We start from the raw sequence: 8575 nt of genomic DNA on the forward strand, positions 1-8575 counted from the left end.
CGGCACCTTCCCCTGTGGGTTAAACCAACAGCAAAGCCATTTCTGAAGTTCAGGTTAATTTGGGCAATCCGGTGGCCAGGGGAGGTGATTCCTGTGCAAACTGCTGTCACACTACGGCGGCAGCAGCAGAGCCTGGATGATTCACTCCCAGCAGGATCACCTAACACCTATGCCTTCTAAAAGCCAGTGCAGATCCGCTATGGAAATCTCTCGCACAGGGGCTGTGTCCCCCTGTGACCGGGGTTGTACAGACCCTGGGCTCACTGCCTCCCCTCTGCAGGCAGGATGCTCACCCTGGGAGCATCTGCACGGATGATAGTCTTGGTCACCCAGTTTCTGAGTGCCCTGAGAGCCGTGGCAGAGCCACACGGGATTGTATCCAACCGAGGTATGACATGAACCCGCTCTGAGCACATCAGATGGGACAGACGTGGACCTTTAAAAAGCCTGTCTGTCTGCAAGTGACACTTAGCTGGGCACCAGGCTGGCCGGCACTGCAGCTGGGGGCCAAAGCTTTTTTGTCTATATTTAGTGCATTTTTCAGATAACCCTCTCATTCTATTTTTGGGCCATGTGCTGACATAGGGCCCCTTTATGCTCTTGTGCTCAGCTGTATCACAGGTTCAAAGCCTTTCCATTTTTGGGATCCTCAGGTACCCAAATGTTTGGAAGGGGTTTGAGGAGAAGGCAGGCAAATGGACTTTTTGGCTTCTTTATTAATATTCAAAAAAAGGTTTAAAAATTATTTTTTTTTTTATGGAACAGCTAATCCTGGAAACCGTGGAAGGTCTTTGCCACCACTCCCTCCTTCCAACAAGGCCTTCAGAGGAACAGAAACCTGGGCTTCACATATGAAAAAAGGGGAGAAGGTGCTGCGGGCATCTTCTGCCCTGTGTGGGTTGGGACGGTTTCATCTCCACGTGCATCATGGCGAGAGCAGAGGGGTCTGAGAGCAGTTTCAGTGATGGGTCCTTATAAGGCTGCTGTGGCTGGGCTCGGTGAGAGGCACCCTCCTGGTGGGAGAGCTTGGCTGGCAGGACCAGGGCGCCTGCCAAGACCCGATGGAAATGCCTGAGAGCAGAACCCTTCAAAGCAGCCTGTGTTTTGCTCTTTTTAAGGTCAGATCCTTGGAAAGTGCTGTGCTTGGGCAGGCCACTGTCCGAGGAGCAAACTGAGAGGCACACGTGTCCCCAGAAGCCCATGCCGGTGCGACAGGCCCCCTTGCCTGCTCCCGTGGCAGACCAGAGCAGCGTGTTGTCCCTAGTGCTAGGGGAGTTTCACCCTCTCAGTAGCTTGCCATGCTCTCCTTATTATGTCAGAGCTCTCTAAGATTTCAAAAAGCAGTTATGCCTCCTGAGGTCATGGGGAGCAGAGCCACCACACTTAGATGTGGGGTTGGGTGCAGCCAGTGCAGCACTCCTGCAGGTCAAACCAGACCAGTCCCACCACCATGCCTGGTCCAGGAAGGGCGAATGCTGCAGAGCCATGTATTGCTGTGTCTCCCACCACACTCTGCACTTGATCTGCAACCGGGACACAGATGGTGTGACCCAGAGGCATGGGGTGACCAGGCGTTGTATGTATTTTAAAACTCCTGTGTCAAAGGCCTTGGGATGCTGCCCAAAGAGCAAAGGAAAAACTTTCCCCTTGTCGTCTCCTCTCCTCAAATTTGGAGTCCCATCTCCAATGTCAATGTGATCCTACCTTCTCTCCTTCAGTGAGGTGCCAAGGTACACATGGCGAGACTCTGCCTTACATCAGTTATCTGGGAGAGGATTTTTGAAATGCCACAGAGGCCTTGAAAATTTTCAGTCCTCTATTGCCGAGCTCTGTGGTGTTTATCACCACCCCAGCCTACGCACAGCTGAGCTCAGCCCAGGGCTCATGGAAGGGCAGAACCACTTTCTCTTCCCTGGCTTGGGGGTGACCTCAGTCCCAGCCTGCAGCATCCAACCAGCACTGGAGAGCCCAGCCCACCTAGCACCCAACTGCATCAGGACCCTCCCAGTGACCCCCATGCTGGGCTGCCAGAGGATGCCCTGCCACCATAACCAGATGCTTGGCAGCACCTGGAGCAAACGTGGAGGTGGCTTGCCCTCAGGCTTTTAGGAGTCTGCTGCTCATGAAGCACAGCCCCATGCAGAGGGGCTCACTCCTGGCCACACAGAAGGCAGCACAGCTGTGAGGCAGTGGTGGTTTGGCACCTGGACACAGCCAGACCGTGGGAGACATGCAGCAGGAGGAGAACCAGAGCCAGGATGAGACCAGGACTCAGCCTTTCTGCTGGCCCTGAACATCCTTCACTTGTCCCAATTTATCTGGGACTATAGGCACCAAAACCCAATGCCTATCCACTCATCTTGTGTCAGGCACCAGATGCACAACAGTGGGGTGGGAACTTTCTCCACGATGGCCCCAATGTGGCTGTGCACCGTGGTGCTGCCTGCCCTAGTCCCATGCACGTGGCTGCAGCTCATGACCCTGTGCACGTGGCCATAGCTCAGCCCAAGGCACTAACCAGAAATTTTGAACATCCCCAGGAACACAGAAAATGGAGCGTGGACATTTGCAGCTGGGTTTGCAGCCCCTCTCTCCAGATGCCCATCCCATGGCCGGCTGCCTGGAGCTGTAGTCCCAGATTTCACGCTGCTCTCGTTTAGGAGCTATGCTCCTCCAGGCCGGGGCCTCGGCCGTGGCTCAGTCAGCGTGCCACTGGTGTTCCCGCCAAGCAGTGTTGCTGGCCTGGCTGAAAATAGCCCAAAGCTAATTTTAACCTCAGCAGTGTTATATTTTTCAGGTCACTGGGGGGGGTGGAGGGGAGGACAGGGCAGGGGTGTGCTAGGGGCATGGTGTGTGCAAGGATATGCACACACAGGCATCTGCATGGACATTAAAGCTGAGGGGAGTCACCCTGGGTATGATAACAGGGGATCTGTTCCTATCGTCTCAGCATAAAACCAGACCGCGGATTAAGAGAAGACTTTAGTGTTCCCTTCTTCCCCTCAATATAGCAAAACCAGCACAGGGCAGGACACTTATAGCTGCCCTCCCTTATTGGGAGTTCTCTTGGGTTTAACTCCTGGGTGACACCTGGGACCGTGCTCTGGTGCTGCTGTAGGCAGCTGAGAGGGGGTTGCAGAGTCTTCCTCCCCTGCACGTGCTGCACAGCCGCCTGGGCCCCTGTGGTCTGGAGCTGGTGTTGTGCAAAGTGAGGGGTATAGCAGTGGTGCCGGGCACCTGCAGTACCCATCTCATGCTCCTCAGAGCCACCCCACTTCTCTGTGAGCAGCAGGCAGGGGAGATCTCTTGGCCCGGTATCACACTCTGTTGGTATCTGAGCCATAAGACTCCAAAGACTTTCCTCAGTGCTACCATAGCCTTGACCGCAGCCAAAGGAGCTCAATAAGGAGGAAAAGCTGTCCTTTGGAGAGATGCCACATGCAAATTGGTGAACTTGCTCCAGGCTCTCCATCAGATCCCCAGGTCCCTCCTCTCCATTTTTCACACCTGGCTTTACAATCTTGCTTCAAGGATGTAAAAAGCTGCTAACAGGGTCCTGAGAACAAGGGGCTCTCCAGGAAGAGATTCTGAGCCAAAGTGTCTCATGCAAAGTGGGCAGGGGGATCCCAAGGCAGGGGTAGGAATCCTCTCAGCATCATGGACCAGCTCATGGGCAACCCTTGGGAAAAACTGCAGGGAGCCAGTCCCTGTCCCCCAGGGAGAGCCAGGCCAGGGCTCGGGGCTGCAGCAGCAGCAGCAAGGTCCCTTCTAGCCCCAGGGCAGCTGCAGAGAGCAGGTCCCCGGCTGGCTGCTCTCTAACCCCTGGGGGACAAGGAGTCGGGGGAGGTGGGGGGGCAGGGTGCTGAGACACTGTGATGGGAGCTGCCCTTTCTCCTGACTGGCACCTCCGTAGTCTGAAGATACCTTAGAGTCGAGGTGACTTACCACAAGGACAGCCATCAACACAGCTGAGACCTGCCTGGAACAGATCCTTCAAGACTTATTTAAGGCTGAGGGTCACAGTGAGTGCTGGGTAAGCCTGCCCGTGTCCCAGGAATCCTACTCCAGCTCATACTCCTCAGACTGCAGAAAACTCACTAATGAGGAAAGAGAAAGTAGAGCAGAGCTGGTGCTGGTGACCTGGCCAGGGCAGCTGAGTGTAGCATGGCCATCCCGAAGCTGCTCCTGCCAGCCACTGCTGGCATGAGGCCCCCAGCCCCTTCCTGGGATGCTCTGGGGAGCTCTTTCTTTCCACATCAGACAAAAACAAACTATAGGACAGAAAACTCCTCCAGAGGGGATGAGGATGCCTGTGACGAGGCTTTGACCAGGCAGTTTGGATGGGAGCATGGCTGTGCAGAGATAAGCCCAAGGGAGCAACTTTGTCTCCACACCAAAACCAAAGTCACCATGTCACCATAGTGGTGGCCAGCAGCAGTGTCTTCTGTGGACACCAGCTGCTGGGGAAGGTGTGGTGTGACCCTGTATCGTGAGGTGCAGGAACCAAAAGGGAGGGGCATGCCTGGATGGCACCAGCAAAGTGCAGGAGCCCCAATCTGTCTGGGAGATACTGCTCTGACCACTCTCTGAAAAACCTTAGCTGAGCAAGCAAGGCTGGGCACCCACAGAACAGTGATTTTGTCCCCTATAATTTTCCCACACCCTGAAATGGGAGACTCAGACTTCATTTTATTTGCTCATAATTGTCCTGGCTTGAATTCGAGTGTAGGAAGTTCCTGCCTCTTGTCGTAGGGAGTGATTTAAAATATATTGATACAAATAACGGGGACTGTGAGCAGATGAAGCTGATCCAGGGTAAGGGCCAGCATGCTGCCAATGCCCACTGTGGGCTGTAAGCACACAAGGGTGCTGCTGCTGCCATGCTATGTCCTCCACCATCACTGCTGCTGTGTGCCTCAGCCCAGCTGGGGTCCACACTTAAGTGTGTGTACTCCCAGGGCTCCAGCTTACACAGGCAAGTAATAAGCAAACCTGTACTGAACCTTGGGGCAGCCTGCCCAGGAGATCAAGGGGTTGCTCTTTTATTCAGCTGCAGCCCAGCATCATTTTTGACCCTTGCCTTGGGAGGGCTGAGCCTCCCCTGCCTGGAAGGATCCCTGGGGCTCAGTGCCGTTCTCCAGCGGGACTGACAGCCAAGACCTCATCTTGCACAAGACAAATATGTGGCAGGAGTCAAACGAGCCAGAAACCCTCTTGTGCAAGAGCTGACAGCTTGCAGGTTGCTAGATGCATCCAGCCTGGACTCACACAGGGCCCCAGTGGCATCCTGGCATGACCTGCCCTGACCCAGCAGGCTGCAGCACCTCTGGTGACTGAGGTATGGCCAGGCTTGAACTTCCACTGGCCCAAGTTCAGCTTAGGCAGGATTTAACCCTGAATTAAAGAGGCCCTGAATGCTGATTCAAACACTCATCCTCCTTTTGGGACACATGGCTGAGCTTGAGGGCAACCCAGGAGCACCCTTGAGTAAAGCATCACTGGGCAGAACACTGGCCACCTCATGACACCTATCTGGAGGGGGTTACTTCCAACCTGGGAGCAGGCAGAAGAGCCAGAGACATGCATGAGCCAACCCCTGGGAAATCAAACTACCCTGATTTATAAAAGCTGCAAGCCCATGTCATCACTGAAGCCACTCAGGGATGTCAGAGGTCTGTTGCACGCCAGTGTCCCTGGCTGCCTGCACCCAGGTCAGCAAGGTTACTCCACACTGAGACACACACCCCAAAATTGCCCTGGGTCAAATTACTGGGCTCATCTCACCAGCTGCTGTTTCCTTCTGTCCTAAAGCCAAGTGAGAAGCTTGTAGAAAACAAGAACATGTCAGTCAAAGGGCACACTGAGTCAGAGAGCTCCTGGGCTTGGGTCACGTGGGGCTGCTCATAGCAGTGGGCTCTCTGCAGCATCCCTGGCTGGGAGGGACACCTCACCCGGCCAGGTGCTGCTGTGAAAGGCAGCCAGCTTCTCCCCTTCTCCCCTGACAAAGTATCTGCCTCCCCGCCAGCCCTCCCGATGGGACACCGCTGCCTGGCTGAACGCCAGTTTGCAACCCTGGTTTCAAAAGATGTTTTGGTGTCTTCTGACAGAAAGCTGCTGGTGACCCAAATTCTAAATATAGAAGCAAGTCCATTCTTTTGTAACAAGTGCAAAACATCTGTACCATGTTCATCTTTGGGAAATAGGTCTTTTTGTCAGAGAAGTGTAAATATGACACCCAGATTTCTTTCAAGTGAGGTCACCTCCTGGCTGTGGTCATTCTCGGAATGCTCTCATGGTTATTTGCTCTAGGTAAACTCCTTCATGCTCCTTCATGGCTGGAAAGCCACGCCCAGAGCCTCCGGCAAATCCCAGCCCTGAGGCTGCAGCTCTTCATGTGACGGACCATCCCCACCTCAGGTGATGGGCAGTTCCTCTGGGACGAAAGTGCGGTGTGAAGCCTGCCTGCTGCTGGCTCCTTGGGCAGAGGAGCTGTGGGAGGCTGGTGAGCCAGGCCCCTGTCTCTCCCCTACACCCTCAGGTGCCACGCAGGCTGTGGGCATCTGTTGGTGGCACAAGGAGGTTTCTTGGAGCTGGAGGGCTGTGGTTGCCCTGTAGGCATGTTCAGCATCCATCCCCTCCACACCTTGCTCAGGCTGGCATCTCTTGTCCAGCCCCAGCAGCACAAAGCAGCTCCTGCCCACTGCAGAGCATGTTGCTGTCCCTGTCCACAGGCATGTGATGTGTCCCCAAGGGAGGATCTGTCCCCAGCCTTAAAATAATCACAGGTTCCCTGAGTGCCGAGCTCCTTGCAGAACCTGAGGAGCCTCACAGCTCTTCTCTGCTTCATTGGGTCTGGATGGATGTCAGGGTTTCTGGGCACATCCCAGACCCCTGGAGTCAGTGCCCCAAGGGCTCACAGTGGAATGGGGGTGGCTGGGACAGGGTGTCATCCTTCTGGGGAAGGAGAAAGAGCAGCTTCTGCACATTTCATTTTCCTCTGCTCTATTGTTTCACGCAGAGCATGTGTTTAAGGACTGTCTTTGTATGTCCTACCTCTGTTAACTGCTCTTACCAGCCCCAGCTGATGAGCACACAACTCACAAAATGGCAGCAAGCCACATGGCTCAAATGGATTGTGGCCTGCAGGCACCTGGGAGCTGCAAGGACTTCAGCCTGCTGTTGACCCATACCCCCAGGACATACAGAGTCATGGTTGTGAAATGCTTCTTCATGGTGCTCAGCAGTTACCTGTGTGACCCTAGCATCACCCCGAAAAATGACTGGGGCAGTGCTCCCTGGGATCGGGGAAAAACTCATGCCAGGGATGCCAGGACCAGCATCTGCTCGGGATGCAGTGAGGTGACCCCAGGAACCTGCAGGGAAACCAGAGCAGTCAGCTGGGGCTGGAGGGATGCCCTGGGACCCCCTTGCTCAGTCCATCCCAAATGCTGGAGACGTGTTCTTGGAGGGCTTTGCAAAGATCCAGTCATACTATTATTTCCTGATCTCTTATTTTTCGTAAGTTTTGGGTAGCTGGACCCAGCATCTTTTTTTTTTTCTTTTTTAAAGAAAAGACAGGTAAATAATGAGCACCCTGACTGATTTGCATGCCATTTGTTGGGTGAAACGAAGCATGTGCCTTACCTGACAGCCCTGCACCTTGCCATGAGCTATCAGCGCTGCTTCCCAAACCTCTCAGGTGAAGCAGCAGCCAACGTGATCACCATCCTATTTTCAACAGTCACCCAAAGACAGAGTGCTGCTGGTTACGCATCTGAGCAGCAGAGCCCAAGGCACCTGCTGGTACAGACTCATGCTGTGACACACCAAAGCTGCAGCTAACTCCCCATGACCTGCAGGCAGGTGATGTGCAGTTAGCTGCCTGCTCGCCCTCCCTGGGCACAGCCGTGTTGGGCCTTGCAGGTCAACTCACTGCACCGTGACTTTCTTCAGTGATCTGATGGCCAGGGCCATTGGGGAGCCAAAGCCAGGCCATCCCCTTCGCTAGGATGGGTGTCCCTGCATCCTACCCCAGGATGCCACCGAGAAGTCACTATGGTTTTCTTTCCCTTATTCAGTGTCAGCAGACACTGCTGTCCCCGGGACCAAAGACAGGGCTGCTCCAGCACCGTCAGGCTCCCCCTGCTAGCCCTGTAGCACTTCCAGAAGGCAGAATGACATGGACCCCAGCTCAGAGTGGCAGCTCAGTCACTGCAGGCTCATAGGCACACGAGGGCTGAGCAACCACAGCTTCCTGACCGCTGTTCCCTGTGCTGGTGAGATTAAAGTCACCATTTCCTGCTGCCACATAGGCATGGCTGTCAACCATCGCTTGAGCCCACCAACCACAGCACCCTGTGCCAGGCCCAGCAACTGCTCTAGTGACTGCTCCAGGCTGGTGCAAAGCTCACCGTTCTGCTTTATCGTGTTTGCAGCAGCTTCTCCCCAGGAATAAACCACTGTGGCTAAAAACAGCCCTGTGAGGGGGACTGCCTCACCTTTTTTTTTGCAGTAAAAGACCAGGGCAGGGTGCAGCAGAGACCAAAGCATTTCCTGTCTCCAATGGGAGAGAGGG

This window comes from Phalacrocorax aristotelis, chromosome 13, assembly GCF_949628215.1.
Source record: "Phalacrocorax aristotelis chromosome 13, bGulAri2.1, whole genome shotgun sequence".
NCBI classification, from domain to species: Eukaryota; Metazoa; Chordata; class Aves; order Suliformes; family Phalacrocoracidae; genus Phalacrocorax; species Phalacrocorax aristotelis.